We start from the raw sequence: 18296 nt of genomic DNA on the forward strand, positions 1-18296 counted from the left end.
CCCGGCCAGCAAACCATTACATGAAAGTATTATTGCTTTCATCCTGTGGCCCATTGTGGTACCCTTCTGCTTCATTCGGGTAGAATAGCTTCCAACCGGATTGACGGTAATTTATTTACATGCACCTTACCATCGCACCATCCAGGTGGGAGGTGTTTTGCGTAATCTGTTTTCGCGAGTCCCTACCTCCACTAAACCAACCAACCTGTGCGCAGGGGGAAAAGAAATGAGCGAGATCGCTTTTTTCATCCCCTCCAATCGCCGGTTTACGGTCGTGATGGTTAATGAATGGTAGGCCGTTTGATCGGAAATCTATTTAGCGTTGGGTGCTTTGGAAAAGGCTTCGAATTTTCTTTACCCCTCAAATGTTGTTTACAGTTGAAAAAAAAACACACACACACACACACACACACTGTCGGTAGCTTTAAGAAGGGTGAAAATTGGGAGCTAAATTTGTCCTTTTTTATTGGAGATGAGGTTTCAAATTCAATAAGTGCTTATCACCACCCAAGAAAAAACACACTCATTCCGCATTCGTTTCGATCAGTGGTACACAATTGCAGCTTTTTGTTATCATGATGACTTTAAAAAAAACATGAAAGTGGGGGTGGGCGAGAGGCATCCTACCCCTAGCTGCATGAACGGACAAAACAACATCCACTCGCGATTGTATGGCCGTTGTTTTCCATCAATTATCGATACGCCGGCCATGCGCCGATACGGGCGCATTGGCGTCATGGGCAGCTGGTTTCACGACAGGCAGGCAGCAAGCCACACAGATAAGATAACCGATAAGTGCAGCGAAAAACTATTACCCGGTACGGTGCGAAGCGATTGATGGAATTCATTCCCCGGTTTATCATGCCCGCCACACTTACTGGTTGATGATGGTTTTATTGCATGTATGACAGGCCTGATTCCTGCAGGCCGATGCTTAGATCGGTGTGCGATTACAATTCGGTTCCTTTTTTTGTTGGTAAAACCCACGGGTCGGCACCGCTCTAGGATATTTAGTTTCGATATTTATAGCTTTATTATCAGCTTCTGGGCAGGAATGCACAACATGAACCAAAACGGCAAAAAGGAAATAGCACGCTGGGAGCTGGATGTATGAAAGATAGACAGTTTCGTGTATTTTTAGAAGATAAAATATTAAATGAGATTTGAAATATTATTTTGACATTTTGGAAAGACTTTCCTTTACGGAGTTTAAAAAAATCTGAACCTTATTCAAATATTACAAAAAGTCCCTTAGAGCTAACCAAATTTTGGTAAAATTCCTTTTAGCAGTATACGTCGATAGAAAACTTGATTTCTGGCGTATTTAAAACATTCCCAGTGTATATCAAATTTCTCACGAGAGCTAATGTACGTTTTACATTCTTATCTGCCATATCACCTCTCTTTGCCGCGGGGAAGCAGCTAAAATTAGTCGCACAGTTTGGCAACTCTAATATTTACAACATTCAAGATAACACGCTCCAGTGTGACTGCGGGACAAAGCTTATCGCATGCAAGACGTTTTTAGTAATTTTGAAACATGTTGTTTTTTACACCAGCAGGGGTTTGTTGTAGTGATGGGTAAAGTTGGCAAAAATCCGGAGTCGACTCCGATCCGACTCCGATAAATTCGGAATCGACTCCGGAAAGTAGGTCCGCGCTCCAATATCCGGAGTCGTTCGGAGTCGTCCGGAGTCGTCCGGAGTCGCCCGGAGTCGGAGTCGTCCGGAGTCGTTCGGAGTCGTTCGGAGTCGTTCGGAGTCGTCGGAGTCGTCGGAGTCGTTCGGAGCCGTCCGGAGTCGTTCGGAGTCGGAGTCGTCCGGAGTCGTTCGGAGTCGTTCGGAGTCGTCGGAGTCGTTCGGAGTCGTTCAGAGTCGTCCGGAGTTGGAGTCATCCGGAGTCGTTCGGTGTCGTTTGACTCCAGACAACTCCGGACGACTCCGGGCGACTCCGGACGACTCCGGACGACTCCCGACGACTCCGGACGACTCCGACTCCGGGCGGATCTAGTGGTTCCATTTTGCCGGAGTCGGAATCGAACTAACAATAGTCGGAGTCGGATCGGAGTCGTGGGTGCGCTCCATACAGCACATCACTAGTTTGTTGTTTTGTTTAGGCTGACTCCATCAAGCTGTGAGGCGGTGGTGAGCGAACTGAGTCACAGCTCACTGAGCGCACGACGCTCAAAACAAGAAGAAGAACCAAAATCGAACATAATAGCGAACGCTTTTCCGCTTTTTCAACATCAACACAGCTCAAGTACTCGAACATGTCCACGCTGACAAACAGTGACAGTTGTAGCACAGGAAACAGATTGGATTTGTACCATCATTACACGCCATTCCGCCGGTAATGCACCACTGCAGCAGCAGTGGCAGCAGCAAAATGATAACAAACCAGTCCAACAAATAAAGACCACGGTCCAGCCGATGGTAGTAGCCGTCGTAGGCCATAGTTTCAATTCTACCCTCCCCTAGAGGGCCACTGTCGGCTATGATTAGAAACTCAAAAAAAAAAAAAAATAAATAAAGGCACAACAATACGGTTGCTATCTTATCAACCACTTGGCCCACCGTTCCAAACGAATGCTTGCTCGGGACGCTTCGTGATGGAATTGATACGACACACCTTGCCACTCCGTTCATCTGCGTTCATGCGTTTGTCGTGTAAAAATGAAAAGAAATATTGTGTCTTGGCTCGTGGCGCGTCTGCACGCCTGAAAATCCAACACCTCCACCCCACTCAAATTGGTGGAAAGAAATAATTTATTTTACGGTCCAACAAGATCAACCATCGTGGCATGTGAGATCGGATGTCTTGTAAAAGCACACCCCAAATATAGACCTTACATATAACCACCTGGCACGCACACACACACACACAATAAGCAATTGACAATGAAGCAAGAGCTCATCAAACATCGTCATTCGCGCGTGTGTTCCAAAAATAATGCACGATCTACGGCGGTGTTCGTTATCGCCATGGAACAAATGCAATTAAAAGAAAAAAAGAAGAAGAAGAAAAAACAAAGGCCCCTTTTTCGTAACGCACCGTAACGTACGTCACGTCGCGTCATATCTGATAGGGGAAAAGGGGGGATTAGTCGAAACATTGACCACGCGCGGTTCTATGATTCGATGTAACGATGTACACATTATTTTTAGCACCATACACGACGCGGTAGATATGATTCGATTCGATGCGAAATCACCATTGCCATTTTGAGCATACGGTTGCCCGATTAATGCATTCCGTGCATCGGCAAGCAAGCCTTTGTACGCGTCCGAAGGGGTCCGATCATGCCGAATGAATTGATTGGTCGTTTAAGTTTCTAAAATGTCGGCTGGCGGGCTGTGTGCTGTGTGAAGTTTTCCGATGGAACGTTTTATCGCACAGCGTTTTTAGGAAGCACATGTCGTTAGTTGCGTTCACCTTAATTGAGCAGATCGTCACTGCCGGGACAGGTGCAAGAGCAGTGCTTGGGAACGGACATAATGGCAGTGTATAATGGACATCAACTGTCCGTTTGATGTGTAGGAAAATTGCTCCATTCAACCTTCCGGTGCAAAGTGACTTAATTGAGGTTTCAGTATCAAAATTGGACTGATAGCCAATTGTCGTTTCGTTTCAAATCTACCTGTTGATCGACACGTATAAAGTGCTGGTAGGTAAAGACGAGCAGTAAATGAAGCAATTATTTGCAGCTTGTAAAATCAGGTGGGTGGTATTTTTTAATTACTTGTTTGTCAATCTTCACATTATAATAATTCTTAATTTCGACTTTGACTCAAGGAAGCTTTGTGCACCGTATAATGAACAGATTTCTGCACCGCTGAAACCAGTTTTCGCTCAAAAGTTAATTATGCACCAGCAGTGCTTGCTACTATCCCACGCTGCGTCAAAACGCTTCGACGGAACCAATTAATTGTACGTCTTACAAGACATTACAAATTTTGCATCAACGAAAGAGTGATTAAAACTTCATTAGAATGGGTATAGCGTCGAAGCCCGGAAGCGTTCGTCGGTACAGCGCGGCTTGGCAGGGCCCACACCACACATCTTAAGTGCGTTTGTCTGGGTAAAAAGTTATGCTCGGCTGTCTAAAGGAACGAAGCAATGATCTAAAACTATCCACGAACGATTATTCAATTCTCGGTAGCGCGCCGGGGTATGGTCGGGGGCGCTGAGTTTTGAAGGTTTGTTTTCTGCTCCCCCACCGAAGAGGGAAGATGCCATGTGATTAGTTAGTAATTAGTTTTGCTGATTGTCGGAGAAATGCCGCTGTGTGTACGAGATGAATACAAATTTTGTAGGGTTTCTTTTTGGTCTGAAACTGTTCCCCAACTCGTTTGTGGCATTAAAGTTGTTTAACTTCTATATGAGAATAACTTTAAAGTTATGAAAGATAAGCAACGTGGTGCCGTAGAATTGTTCAGGGAGGATGTGATTGTGTAATTTAATTTTGTAAGCATCGTAACTGATCTGAACCGTCGTAACATCACAAACAAATTATGTGGAGTTTAAATTATTTTCGAAGGTAATTTAAACAAAATTTTAGGCCGTCCACAAGGACAGAGGAGGCGTGGTAGGCCCAAATTGAGGTGGCAAGATGGCGTGGAGGCGTCCGCCATTAAGGCCGGGATAACGGACTGGCAGACGAAGGCGCGAGACCGTGAGCGGTTTCGGACACTCCTGAGGCAGGCCAAGACCGCAAAGCGGTTGTAGCGCCGGATAAGAAGAAGAAGAATTTAAACAACTTTGAGAAGTATGATTAAAATCCAATTAAAAATTGAAAAGTTACGTTTATGATGAATTCTTCCTACTTAAAATGGTTCATTAACAAAAAGATGGTGTTATTTAAAATGATACATTTGTTGATCTTGATGATTTAAACAAATTCGTACAATACGACATACTTACAAAGGGAAGTTTGAAGATGACGTTTAGGATATAACACTGTTAGGTCATGGAAACCAGAACAATACAAAACTAAAATGCACCGCAACCGCCACTCATCACTCAAACCCGAACGCAATCACTGTGAAGTACACTTTTCTAAATTATATTTTTCACCCACACCATCGCATTAGAGACACATTGCTTCCGCACGCCGTACGATACACACTTCACACACCCAATTACTCACGAAGGACGGAAATTGCGTCCCAAGCACGGTACACTACGAAACAGACACGGAACAAATTAATGTTTAGAGCATTAAACACCTGCATCCAGGGACCCACGTACAGAGAACGGAACTCTGTAGAAGAAAATCGGTATATTCTTTCGCCTATTCTAACAGGAAAACCACATTTGGCGCATTTACCGCACCAACCACGCTCGCAGAGCGCCCTTGATCATTCCCGAACGACGGAAGAGGAGAGATGATACAGCAAGGAAAATCTCGCGTTTCTCCCACCCCTAGGTGGAAAATGACGTGACTGGCGGAATGATCGTGCAACACAAGTGTTACTGACACGGCCGCAGCTCACAGCAGTGATATTTTGTTGATTTCTTCTCTGCCTGTTCCTGTTTTCGGTGTTTTGCTATTTTTGTTTACATGCATGCTCTTGCGTCTCTCGCGCGCCCTTGATACTCGAATTGATTTTGTTTGACTTTGTGTCACTCTTTCACCTCCTCCTCCAAATTGTAAGCGTTCATGCTAGTCATGGGATTATTTTTCACTGCCAGGGCACTATTGCCTCAACAATAAAACTCATCGTAATAAATTGCAACAATCTTGAGCTCGATCCCGGTCGATCGACCCCGCCAAGCTGGCCGTGAAACAGAACCGATCCCGACCGGTGTGCGCGAAGGAAACAAACCACTTAGGCCGAAAACCCTTTGCTTCATTTGCCGTTCGCGCTTTTCCACATCCACACACGATCAGTTACGTTTTTAGTGCGGTCTGATTTATTGGCGAAATTGATTCGTTACGCTCCGCTTTGCGGTCGAACGTACAAAACAGTCAAATATTTGCGCACACGGCTGACCGCCTGAGCGCAAACATCCCCCGTTTTAAAACGTATCGCCTTATCGCAACCGTATCGTTTATCGATACACCAAAGCGGAGAAGGTAGGTGGTGGTGGTAAAATATTTCGTCGGGGCGCGAGATATCAATCAGACATGGCTTTTGATTGCACTTCAACCGAGGTCCGGCTGTACACGGTTCATGTGGAGTGTGTTTGCTTTTAATTTTCCTCGCGCTCGCCGCCTCCTTCCTTTCGCGCTTCATTTCGTCCCGTTTACTGCAATTGTTAATCTATTTTTGGGTTATCTAAGGTGCGGATTATTTTTAGATTTCGTAACCAACCCTCCCCCCCCCCCTTTCTGCACACACAATTATTCCACCCTGATGTTTGAAGCGAATTCAAACTGTGTGAGCGCTTGTGGTGCTGCAGAATAATATTGTTCTACTTTCAAACGCTTGCCCAGAATCAAATGAAAAGATTTACAATGAAAAGGAAATGAGAACGTGCCTATTAGATGCTTCCGTAAAACTTTCGTTTGCTTAAAGAACTGCTGTGTTCAGGCAAATTACAGGGTTTCCCAAGGCTTTTAGGTTGAAATTTGATGGTTGCTCCCCATAGTTTATTGGATCGTTCCCATGATTTATTGGGCGTAACCCAGAATTTTTTTGGTTGAATCGTATTGATATCCATTCGGACGTACCAATAAACTATTGGGGGTACGATCTAAAAACATCAATTGCATCAAATCACACAACAAAAATGGATACTTATTGAAACTTTTGAAGAACGTGTAAAAAAACAGCCTGACAAGCCGCCAAAAGCATCACTCAACATTCGTTGGAAAGACAAAACAGCTGCCAAATTTTCAAAGGTAGTTGAAAGTGTAGCTACTCACACATACGCAACTGACAAACAACACAAACATTATTCCATATTGTATGCAAGGGAAATACTGCAAACAAATGGCTGCCAGACACGAGACTGGTGATTGTTTTCCAGCGCAACACCGCACCACGGCTTCTAAGCACCGGTTGAACCGTTTCCAATAGGCTGCAAAACACAAAGACGTATGTCTTGCACTTTCCGGCTAATCAGTTGTCATGTCACCGCGATCGAACCGGAAGCAGTGTGTTTGTACGCCTATAGTTCAAGGCCCTTTGCCCGTCCATCAGCTGATTGTACTGCAATGTTTCGGTATCGAGTTGCACACAAAAGCAAATACGCTACACGCTGCCAGGCAAACAGATGCCTCTCTGAGGCTCTAGCTGGCCTCTACAATGGACTCTTAATCGATGTTGATAGAGCAATTACATTAGTGTAAGACACATGCCCGTCCCGGCATCCCATTTAAATTGCTCCCCACAATTGTGTGTACCATTTCGTACGTAATTGATCTCAAGTGACGTCTTTTGTGTGCGATTATGTTACACAATCGTACACAGCACACCTGCAGTGGGTGGTAATCGCTACGTGGCGATCTGCATCACAAACGATGTGCCCGGCGAATCTTACTTTCTTTAAGCAGAGAATCTCAAAGAAAACCTAACGTCGCGCGATGAGGCATTGCTATAATGCGAAGAATAAACATGAGCTGGATCGTGTTTCGATTGCACACGCTCTTCGATACATGGCTTCTTAAAATCTCACTCACTCAGACACACCAACACAGCTCGTACGTACATTTACACACACACACACACTTTGCTAACCGCACGGTCCAGCCCAGAAGTCCAAAAACCAGACGGACTGTAAACTAACAAACGGAGGGCATAATTTTTTTTCTTCCGAAACCATTCTGCACCACTGTTTACACTCCAAAAACTTATTGCTCACTACCGCCGCATCGTGCACCTTTACCGCGTCGGCTTAACAAAACTTACACACTGAGCACTGCCCCTGGACACGCTTGAACTCAATAATCGATCTCAAACTCTTCACCTCCGAGAAAGCAACTTGGCCGAGCCAGCAAACATTGCGCCACCTGTGTATTTGCAACGATCACAAACGATTCTCTAACTGGGCCACGCGGACGCGGGAGCAATCGCAACGGAAGAAAAACACGTCACCCCACCCCGAAGTATCACGGCGCGAGCCGAAGAATAAATGTACGCGGCCGTCCGTTGTGATGCCCGGTCGAAGAGAAACTACCGCTTATCGCGTGCACTGGCGTGGACGGACTGGCAGCAGCAAACGGCCACCGGCATCGCAGTACCGGTTCGTGCGTGTTCGGATCGGCTTCGGATCGTGCTCGGTGCCGGTGGCCTTCACGGTAAAGATTCGCTTTCGTTCATTCGCTTGACGGTGATGTTTCCGGCTTGCGATGATGGCGATGAAGCGTGCGAGGACATGGGTGATGGGGCGGCTAACACCGTTCTAGCCAGACAACGAGCGACAGCTCGAGAGCGTGTCTGGCCGGGAAGGGGACAGAAAGGGGTAGGCGCAGCGACGGGGGACAGAATATGGGGCTGTCCCACCGCGAGGCGCTGGAACTGACAACTTGACGTTGCCCAACAACCTCGCTGAGACGGTGGGCGCGCGTTGGCTTCGTGACGTAACTGTGCGATGTTGACATGGTCCCGTGTTACCGTTTTCAACACAACCCATACCAACACACACGGCACACCCAATGGCGGATGAGGTTTTTGTTGGTCTTACCGTACGGCTCGCCGCAGATGGAAGATCGTCATCGTGACGGTTAATACAAAAGCGATGAGCGAGTTGTACAGCCGTTATTAGGCGCTTTGATGAAACTATTGATGGGCTATGGAGCAGATAAACTGAACCCGTGCATCTACCTGTTGCGCGATTTGCAGACATCGACATCGTTACCGTTCGTCAGCTTTTCATACTGAAGCTGTTGGTGTCATAGCAGCATGGTTGAGCATTTAATTGTCAGCGAAGCTGAAACGCGACAGTTTGCAACGATGCCTGATAACGTAACAAAACACATCATACAGAATGAAATATTGATTAGCAACACAAACGCTCGCACAAAGCCGAATCATTATATTTACGGAAAGAGCTTTTGATATCGCGTTCGACCTCGCTAACCTCGCAGCACCTAGTGGAACAAACTGAGCAACAAAAACGTACGCAGCCACGTGCCTATTGTGAGCGACCATGCGCCTCCATAAATTCAACAGCACGGCACAAATGAAGGCACTTTCCGTCGCGTTTGTCGATTGCAGGTGCAGCAGCAGCCAAATTGTATCGTTGCTAATTTTGGAAACAATAGAACGAGCTCACACCATCGGAAATATGGTGAAAATGGTTCTTACTCACTGCAAACCCATCCTACGCCGCTAATGACAAACTAACAATCGCAGTACCGTTGCGTCGGTTGGACTGTTGCAATCTAAACCCCTTCTGTGCATACCAATTGAGCAATGAAATTGTCCCATGTTACGTGATGAACTGTTGCCAGTGTCAATTATAATTTAAGCAAGGTGTACTGAAGGAATTGCTTTGATGTATTAATATATTTGTTCAATCCGTTTTCTGACCAGATTGGATTCATTTTCAGCTGATATTTAAATATCAAAGGTAATTCTATGGGTACACAAGGCTGGTGCTTCCAATGTAATACATTTTGGTACGGTAGTTGTTTACAATGCTATCACGTACAGTCTGGATCGATATGGTACGATAGTAGCCAGATAACAAAAGGAAAGATGCTGCGACCGGCCACACACAAGTTCTATCAGTATGTGGAAAAGAAAACTGAGAACAAATGCTGGAAACTTTCAAAACGTGCATTGAACATTACACAAACAACTATTGAAACTAGGCACCTTGATACGCTGAAACGATACGCCCATACTACCAAGAAGTATTTTTTTAATCTAAAACCACAATTAAGAAGAGTGATGTACTACTTTCGCTATCAGGATTAGGTTTAAGAGCACATACAAATGTATGAAAAGTTGTAAACAACATCAAGAGACATCTAAATTAGACGAGGAGGCTCTTGCGAATGATTAATGGTTATGATTTGGCACAATACAGTGCTGAGCAAACATCTAAACAGCATACATACGTGCATTGCACACAACATATTTGTAAATGTGTCTTTAGAGCAGCTGTGTCAAACTCATTTCATCAGAGGGCCGCAAGTACAAATTTTCAGTGATTCGCGGGCCGCAAAGTTGGGAATGGAAAATATACCCCAAAATTTATGGAATATACTTTTTTACATTTTTATTGTTAAACAAATTGACTTTTTGTGTACTCCTCGCTTCTTATCTGGAATCGTTTGTTATGTACAAATTCGCGATGTTTTTTTTATGTGTGCTATTTTTTACATGAGAATTTTTTTTAATGTACTTTCAACGTTATTATTAAAATAGGACATTTTACATTACTCGCGTTCTCTTACGGCAGTTCTGCTAGAAAATATCTGTTAAACACACTTTTTCACTGAAGTAGGAGAAGTTTAGCAGCCTGTAGTGAATCTTTTTCAAGCAATCCGAGCTATTCATCACTGGATGAATAACAAAAATATTTGCTTGCAATGTTTTGACAGATCAAGAGAAAAATTGTAATAACACGTGTTTAAACATTATTTTTTGCTAATTTCCAAGTTCCAAGTGTTCTGGTGATATATTCATTTCTTATAACAAGAACCCGTATTTTACGAATAACTTTTTTTAAATTACGATAATTTTATCTGACGAAGAGTCGTGGTGTGTGTTCCCATACAGATCGGCAAATCTGTTTTTGACACTTGAAGGGAGATGATTCGCGAATTGAGGAATTGAGGACTGTGTGAGCTAATCTATTAATAAGCTTTGTGTTGCATGGCTTCGGCATTTCGATTATTTTTATCCTTAATCTAAATCCTTTAGGCTTAAGCGTAATCATATCATTTTGGTTTTGATTTTTGAGGAGGTTGGAAATTACATTAATTCGTCTTGCAGAATGTTGGGTACAAATAATTCCAACTTGGCTACAATCATTTTTATTAACATTTATGGTGGCATGATTATGACAAAAAACAGATGTGGCTCCAATCGAATATCAATGATGTAACTAAGGTCTAAGGTCGGAAAAATCGACGCCGAATGAATCCTTTACTCGGCAGTCGGGGGCATGGAGATTGTCAAATTCGGTGGGACAACCGATGACTCCAACGGTTCCGAATGGCTTTAAACGGCTCTATAGGCTTCGGACCGTAGCCGATTGAGCCGGTCTCGTAGTACAGTCGTCAACTCGTACGACTTAACAACATGCCCGTCATGGGTTCAATCCCCAAATAGATCACGCCGCCATACGTAGGACTGACTATCCTGCTATGAGGGGAATCAATTAGTCACTGGAAGCCAAGCCCACAAGTGGGTACAGGCAGGCCTTGACCGACATCGGTTGTTGAGCCAAAGAAAAGAAGAAGATAGGCTTCGGACGGCACCGAACGGAACTGTTGGTTTGATTTTGGTCGGATTCGGAGTAAGAATAGCTAAAATCGGAAATGGTTTTGAGCCGTGGATGCGATTCCGACAACCCATTCCTAGTTGTTGCGAAGTTTCCTAGTGTGTGTATCAAGTTATTTTCATTTCTTTTTCGTTTGTAGACAGTTGACGCAAATCTATTTTTCCATACAGAATGCGCAATCGAATGTGCACAAAATTATGCTAATATTCAGAATTTAATCGAAACATAATACGACTGAGCTAGCATTCGATTCAATGATTCTTAAGGGTCTCGATTGATATGTACGTTAGTGTAAAATAAGTTTATGAGATGTTACATTTATGTTAGTTTCCATATACCAACAAAAGGATTGATCTTCTCTGGAAAATGTAATACACTTTGACAAATAGTAATAACAGATTTAGGGTTTGCAGTGCTTTTAGCAATTCTCAAAATACTCTCGCGGGCCGCATTCAGAATCGACGAGGGCCGCATGCGGCCCGCGGGCCGCCAGTTTGACATACCTGCTTTAGAGGATACGTTTTTTCTAGATTTTTTGATGATTATCTTTTCATCTTCTAGTTGGCGTAACGTCCTACATGGAAAAGAAGGCCTAACTAGGCTTTCGAGTCTTATTTCAGTACCACGCAGCAGGCTAATCAGTCCTTGTTACGGGTGATCGATCTATATGAGGTTTGAACCCACGACGGTCATGTTGTTAGGTCAAGCGAGTTGACAACTGTATCACGAGACCACCCCTTTTTGTTTGGAAGAATATGAATATTTACTGTTCAGCATTTTGCAAAACAAATATAAATATATAGCCATATATCGTAACAGGAGCATTTTTTGTAAAATAATATCCACCTAATCTACTGTTTCGTGAATCTTCAAACTTATAAAGTTGGTTTAACAATTTCTCACAGCTGTTGTACTATTTCTTAAATCACAATAACGTATTCAGATCATATATTCCTAAAAGATTCGAAATGTGTAATGTGTAAGTAATTTTATTATTATGTCATGTGTTATATTGTACGATAGTGTTCAAAAGTACGTATTCAATGATCAATGATTTGAAATTGTTGTATCTATATTAACATATGATTTGCTATAATAGTTTTGCTTACTCGTGATAAAATTCCGAATTAGATTTAACAGAATGCATTAAATTGATCAACAGGTCCAACTGGTTTGATAATAGCCAACCATTAAATTAAAAACAATTAAACTGTAATTTCTAACTGCAATTTTAAATTTTCCTCGCAAACTTATACTACTCACATCATGGACACTGTACTTAAACACCAAACCTGATCGTTCACGAAACATGACTCATCTATCACAGACGGCCCTACAATTATGCACATTCATTTTGTCGTGTCCTACTGCAATATTAAACCACCGCTCTGCTCTGCATGGGATGTGATAAACGGCAAGAAAAAAAAACCATCAAGCGTCTGTTCGTTCAAAAACACTCGGAAGTAAACGCGTCAAAGAGCCACCCAGAGTCCACACGAGTGGATAATCGAGTGGACTATAACGTTTCAGTGTCCATCCTCAAAGCATCCATCCCGAAGGAGCGATTACAGCACGCATTACCTACATTAAAACAGCAATTACGGTTATTTCGTGTAGATTGATGTGGTGTGTCTCGGTTTCTTGGTTTCCCCTGAACGCAAGCGCTCTCGGTGCTTCAGCTAAAAGCTAGGAAGAACCCATTTCCTGTTGGTTGGTTCCCTACAACAGCAACCAAAGTGTGCCAATTTCTTGGAAGCATAGCATGGCCAGTGGCCGGCCGAGTTACGGCTCGACAATTATCTTCCGAGAATTATCGCCATCAGGCGGTGTTGTTTTGATTTTGGGAGTTGCTCTTAGGTATTGATCGATCACGGACGCGCGCCGGACAGGGTGCCGCGGTGATGAAATATTCAAGCGCTCAGAGTGCTTTTTACGATGCTTCTTCGGGCATATTAGTATGGTGAAGATACTGGTTTAATAAGGGCCGCACTTTATATGATTCCAAGTACCTTGTGGTTTCGTATAAACGAATTTCTTTGGAGATATCATTTTGCCATACAACATTCAGTTCGAAAAGTCAATTTCTAATCGTATTTTGTTTCAGTTTGAACTTTTTGTTTTTTTTTTTTTGCTATCGGTGGCGAACCACTTCAAGATTTGACTAATACTAGACGTGAGACCACTACAGACATTAAGCCAAACAGCACAAAACAACTTCCCCGAACCGCTAGACGTGCCGCTATACGTGCGCACCATTTATCGCCTTCCAGTGGGCAACAGTAATCTTGATTGCTTAAAAAAAACACACTCCTTCACTCACTTCACTTCACGTCCAGCTCTGTTGCCGTACGCTGTCCTTCCCGTCGCGACAGTCGCCGCTTAGCGGGTGCTAGCTATATTTAGAGACGTTGTTTTTTTTTTTGCTCTTCATTTGCTGGATCGATAAAAGAAACCCGTTATCAAAGCAAACCAATGGGACCTTTAAAATGTTTGCTGTGTGAGAGAATCAATCGCAACTGCGACGAGGGCATTGGAACACAATGAAATAAAACCCAGACGCACTTCAGCAGAGCGATATATCGAGAGAGCGAGCGAGAGGAATAGACGAAGAAATTCCTCCCGTGAGGGCAAAAGTGAGGTCCACGTAGCGAGCAGATAGAAGGCATTATTTAAATCAGCCTAACAAACGATGCCCAAAACGATAGCTTCGCAGAGACCGGCACAGCAAAGATGTGTTGATCGTTTGACCATGAATCATATTCAATATTTACCACTCAACTCCCCCCTCCCCCTCTCTCTCTCTCCAAAGCCTGCTTTACTATGTGATCGAGCTTATTCGAGCTGGTTGTGCCTTTTCGGCGCGACTGGAAATATCAATATTGTTTGTTTCCCAGCCGCAGCCGCTGGTAATTCCCACCCCACCCGAAGTGGCTGATGGGGCTACCATTTAATCAAAGTCCTATTCGGGTTCCCTCCCACCCCTTTACGATGCAATGCATATGAAGGGGGAGCGACATTTCATACATACCGCATGCTCGTCCAGTGCAATAAAGATAAGTGGCTTCGTTACACAAAGTTTCGGTGTTTATCAACCGGTGTGGTCGGTGATGTTAATGGCCTTGAGGGTTGGTGGAACGAGAAGAGCAGAGTGTTAACCTTGATGTAGGTATGACGTTACCGGTCGCTTTATAGACCATGCCGCCATAAACGCCTAAAGGTATGCAATTGCAATACGTGTAACGGTAGGGTAGCATAAATCCATCAAACGAGGCGTTACGATTTAATGCTTTTTGGTTTCGCTTTCGTTTTCAAAGTATGATTTTTTCTGCCGAAGCATTTCTTTTCACGAATACGTCAATTTGTTATTGATTTTGCAAGAAATTGACGGAAGCTTAGATTGACGTATATGATCCTTGTAAAAACCACACACAAAAAATCGATATTTGCCCATCAAACTCTTTTTTTTTGTCACCATTTCTTACAACTCCGTTGCGTCTAACACTCTTCAAACTGCAACTGCCATGCAATCAAAACCGGGCACTAAACCCCCTACAGATAAGCGGCTCCCTTCGCCTCGTCGCTTATTAAATCATTAAGCATACGTACGCCAACCACCCAAATCGTCGCTTGATTTCACCTAATGCTTTGCGCCAATTTTTCATCACTTCATTCCACCACCGCCGGATCGTGTGAAGACCGGCAATTAAATGTAATACAGGCTGCAATTTTACCGCATTATCGTGCCCATCCGTCTTGCCTACCCGCCCGCTAGCGAATTAAGTAAAAACAAATCACCACCGATTGACGCGCGCTTCTCGTGAACCACCGTGCCGTGCCCCCTTGCCCGTTGGTGCGAGGAAGGCATATCAACAGTTTTCGTTCCTGCTCCTTTCCCACTTGCACACTTGATTTCGTTCGGTTTCGTTCGCCTTCCTGTGCAACACAGTCACAGTTTTGTACAGTGCTTTAGTTGTTGTTCGCTCGCCGCTCGGAAATCATCACGGCACTGTGCTTTGATGCGGTCATTTATATGCTGATTATGATTTCGACTGGTGCGCCAACCAGTGAATGCTGGGGCTGGTGAATGTTTTGTGTTGCGCTTTGACCGATTTGACTCCCCGTAATGTTTCGCTCCCAGCCTACAGTCTTCGCTCCCGGCTCGTTTCCCATGTTTCATGGTGTTGTTAGCGCGGTGTGCGGATCTCCAGTGAGCTTTATTTAATTACCAAGAATGATACATTAACAAGCGTAAGCGTTTCTGCACACGCACCGGCGGAATGGTATGGTAGGGAGCACCAGAGCTCGCTTGCGCCGTGGATCGACCCAGCCACGCATTCACAGATGATGAATAATTAAGCGTCTAAAACATGACTAATGACTTTACAGACACACACGTACACACTGCACTTTCGAGTGTCCAACGCAATGTGCATACTAGATAGTGTTGGCCGCTCTAGGGGGTGTTGGGAGCTCGCAGAAATTTGCGTACATTTCCTTTGGTGCGTATGTGTGCAAAAAGAAAACGATACAAATATAGCTCGCTTGTAAAATGATACCCGTGTGCAATAACTAGGCAAGGCAAGGGATTGTTCTGAAAATAATGTAGTTGCTATAACAGCTGTAGTTGAGCTGTGCAGTTTGAAATAGTTTCTCAAACTACTCATACCTTCACGTAAACACATGGGCAAAGATTTGAGCAGTTTTATGCTTATACCATGAACTGAGAAACTATTTCTAATTGTGCTGCTCAACTACGGTTGTTATAGCAAATATGTCAATGGCTTGATGGTGTCGCGAGCAACGAGACAAAAGGCAAATTTTAGGGAAATGGTGCAACAAGAATATTGCGCTAGCTTTTAAATTCACTTATTTGGAAAGCTCCCTGCAAGACCATTGGATTGATATCTAAGAATATGATTGAATAAGCCCTTCCAACAAATTGTTCAAAGATTGTTGAAGCATTTCAGCAAACATATGTGCAACACATAAGCGCACCATACCAAGCGACGCCTAAATGTAACCAAAAGAGTAACCATAAAACTTTCTTTGCTCCAGAATGTCAAAGACAGGAACAAAGCGAATCTTTCTTCTTACCTGAATATCTAGGTTTAGAAATGTTGGTAAAAAACTGGTAGCAGGCTGTCGAAGTGTTCGTCAGGAGCTTTGAAAGGTTAGAAAAACTAACCCAACAAGCACTACCAGTAAAAGAAGTAGACAAATCATCCATCCTGGGAAATTATGCGACCCGTTTCGCTTCATTCGATCATAACCGACCCATTGGATGCTATGGTCATCCCACATTTCCAACCCCAAATTCCTTCTCCGTCAAGCAAGGCGAGCCTGCCATCCAGCTAGCGCGCGTCATCTGCCCAAGCGCACTCAAGCTCATTAGCCGCCCTCTGCGTTTGATTCCCTTTATTTAGCTATGCCTCCACACGCACTCCAATTCGCAATCCCGCTAGTGCACCGTACGTACTTCGTCATTCGGCACCATATAAGAGCGCCTCGGGAGGCGGTAGGTGAAAACCGGAATGCATTAAATGCGCACCCAATGGTGCACAGCACACCGGCGGGACGGGGGGGGGTACGCTGTGCGTCGTCCTTGCCTCCAAAGTCCGCGGTTGCAAATTGTGCATGAAATTCACTATTTCGATCCGCAATCTTAACGATCTCCGACGCGGTACGGACGGATGGCAGGGATGGCATCGCCAAAACATCGCCTACAGAAATCCTAGGGCAAAGGTATGCGCACCACCGGCAAGAAGCGCAGCCAACCTATCGCAGCTTCTCATCGACGCTGCACAGGAGGGGGGAGGGAGCACAATAACCGGGAACGGGCGGGAGTGCACAGGACGGTAGAAAAATATTATTAAATTATGTAGTAATTAATCAACAAGATTCCTTCCAGGTGTATCGAGAGCTCCCCGCCTTGCGACCCACACGTCACGTCGGTGGGGGAATTGGCTGCGCGAGAGGGTATGAAACGCGCCAGAATCGCACACACGCATGCGACGGGAGGGTGCATGGTGCACTTGTGCGAAATGACAAAGCGCAATGCGCGATGAGCTTATATGCTAACTTTGAGATCGTTTTTTCCCCCCACCTGTTGCTCTTTCCCATCTTGGGATTTAGTGTGTGCTCGTTGGTTCCATTACCGGACACGGAGCAGCGAGAATGGAACGGGACGGACGGGCAGGACACACATCTGGAATAATTATTGGTTGTACAATGACTAACCACCTAACGAGCTGCGTGTATGTGAGTGTGTGTGTGTGTGAGAGAGTGTTTGTTTGTGCACTAGATATTCGTGGGTCTCTTGAGGGCGTAGCACACAATTTTGCAGCTTGGTAAATTGATCAGAACGTAGAATGAAACCAGAGTTGAGAGAAAAACTAACTCGAATTGCATAAAAAATAGTCCTATTAGAGGCACACGTTATATCTAACGTGTTCAAGTGAGAATTTCAAACAAAATAACTGAAATAATTGCTGGGAATGGTTTATTCCAAGAAATGATCACGTGATGTAGTTTTGCTTTTGAGAGAGTAGTATAGTACAACAACATAAAGGATAGTACAAGAGCAAACAAGATCTTTGCAGACACGACACAAAAACATGACAGAGATGGAAAAATTACTCTCATAAACAGGGAAAACTATGGACATTTCATGAATTAAAGGCATTGGAGCACGATAGAGGGCCTTGAATAACGTATGCAATGCAGTTAGTATTTTAGACATCCTCCACCATTTGAGGATGAAACTGTAAAGTTGGAAGTAATATATTTGACTACTAATGTCTGGATTGTGTTACCAACTCTTTTTATATATACAGAGCAATGTTTTAATAACGTTTGTTAAAATTAGCCCCAGTTTTCTCCAAGCTATAATTTAACTT

At 44.0% G+C, this 18296-nt stretch overlaps 1 protein-coding gene across 2 annotated transcripts in view; it reads right to left on the minus strand.

Annotated features, from left to right (window-relative positions):
* The window catches only part of LOC120961065 (atrial natriuretic peptide receptor 3), a 54077-nt gene extending 45914 nt beyond the window's left edge, over positions 1-8163 (minus strand). For both annotated transcript variants that reach the window (XM_040384672.2, XM_049606292.1), the window contains exons 1-2: positions 7854-8163; positions 4921-5179 (exon numbers count right to left, since the gene is read on the minus strand). The gene's annotated coding sequence lies outside the window, so the exon portion shown is untranslated. The remainder of the gene's footprint in view (positions 1-4920; positions 5180-7853) is intronic.
* Between the last annotated feature and the right edge of the window lie 10133 nt (positions 8164-18296).

Source organism: Anopheles coluzzii, chromosome 2 (genome assembly GCF_943734685.1).
Source record: "Anopheles coluzzii chromosome 2, AcolN3, whole genome shotgun sequence".
In the NCBI taxonomy this organism is placed as follows: Eukaryota; Metazoa; Arthropoda; class Insecta; order Diptera; family Culicidae; genus Anopheles; species Anopheles coluzzii.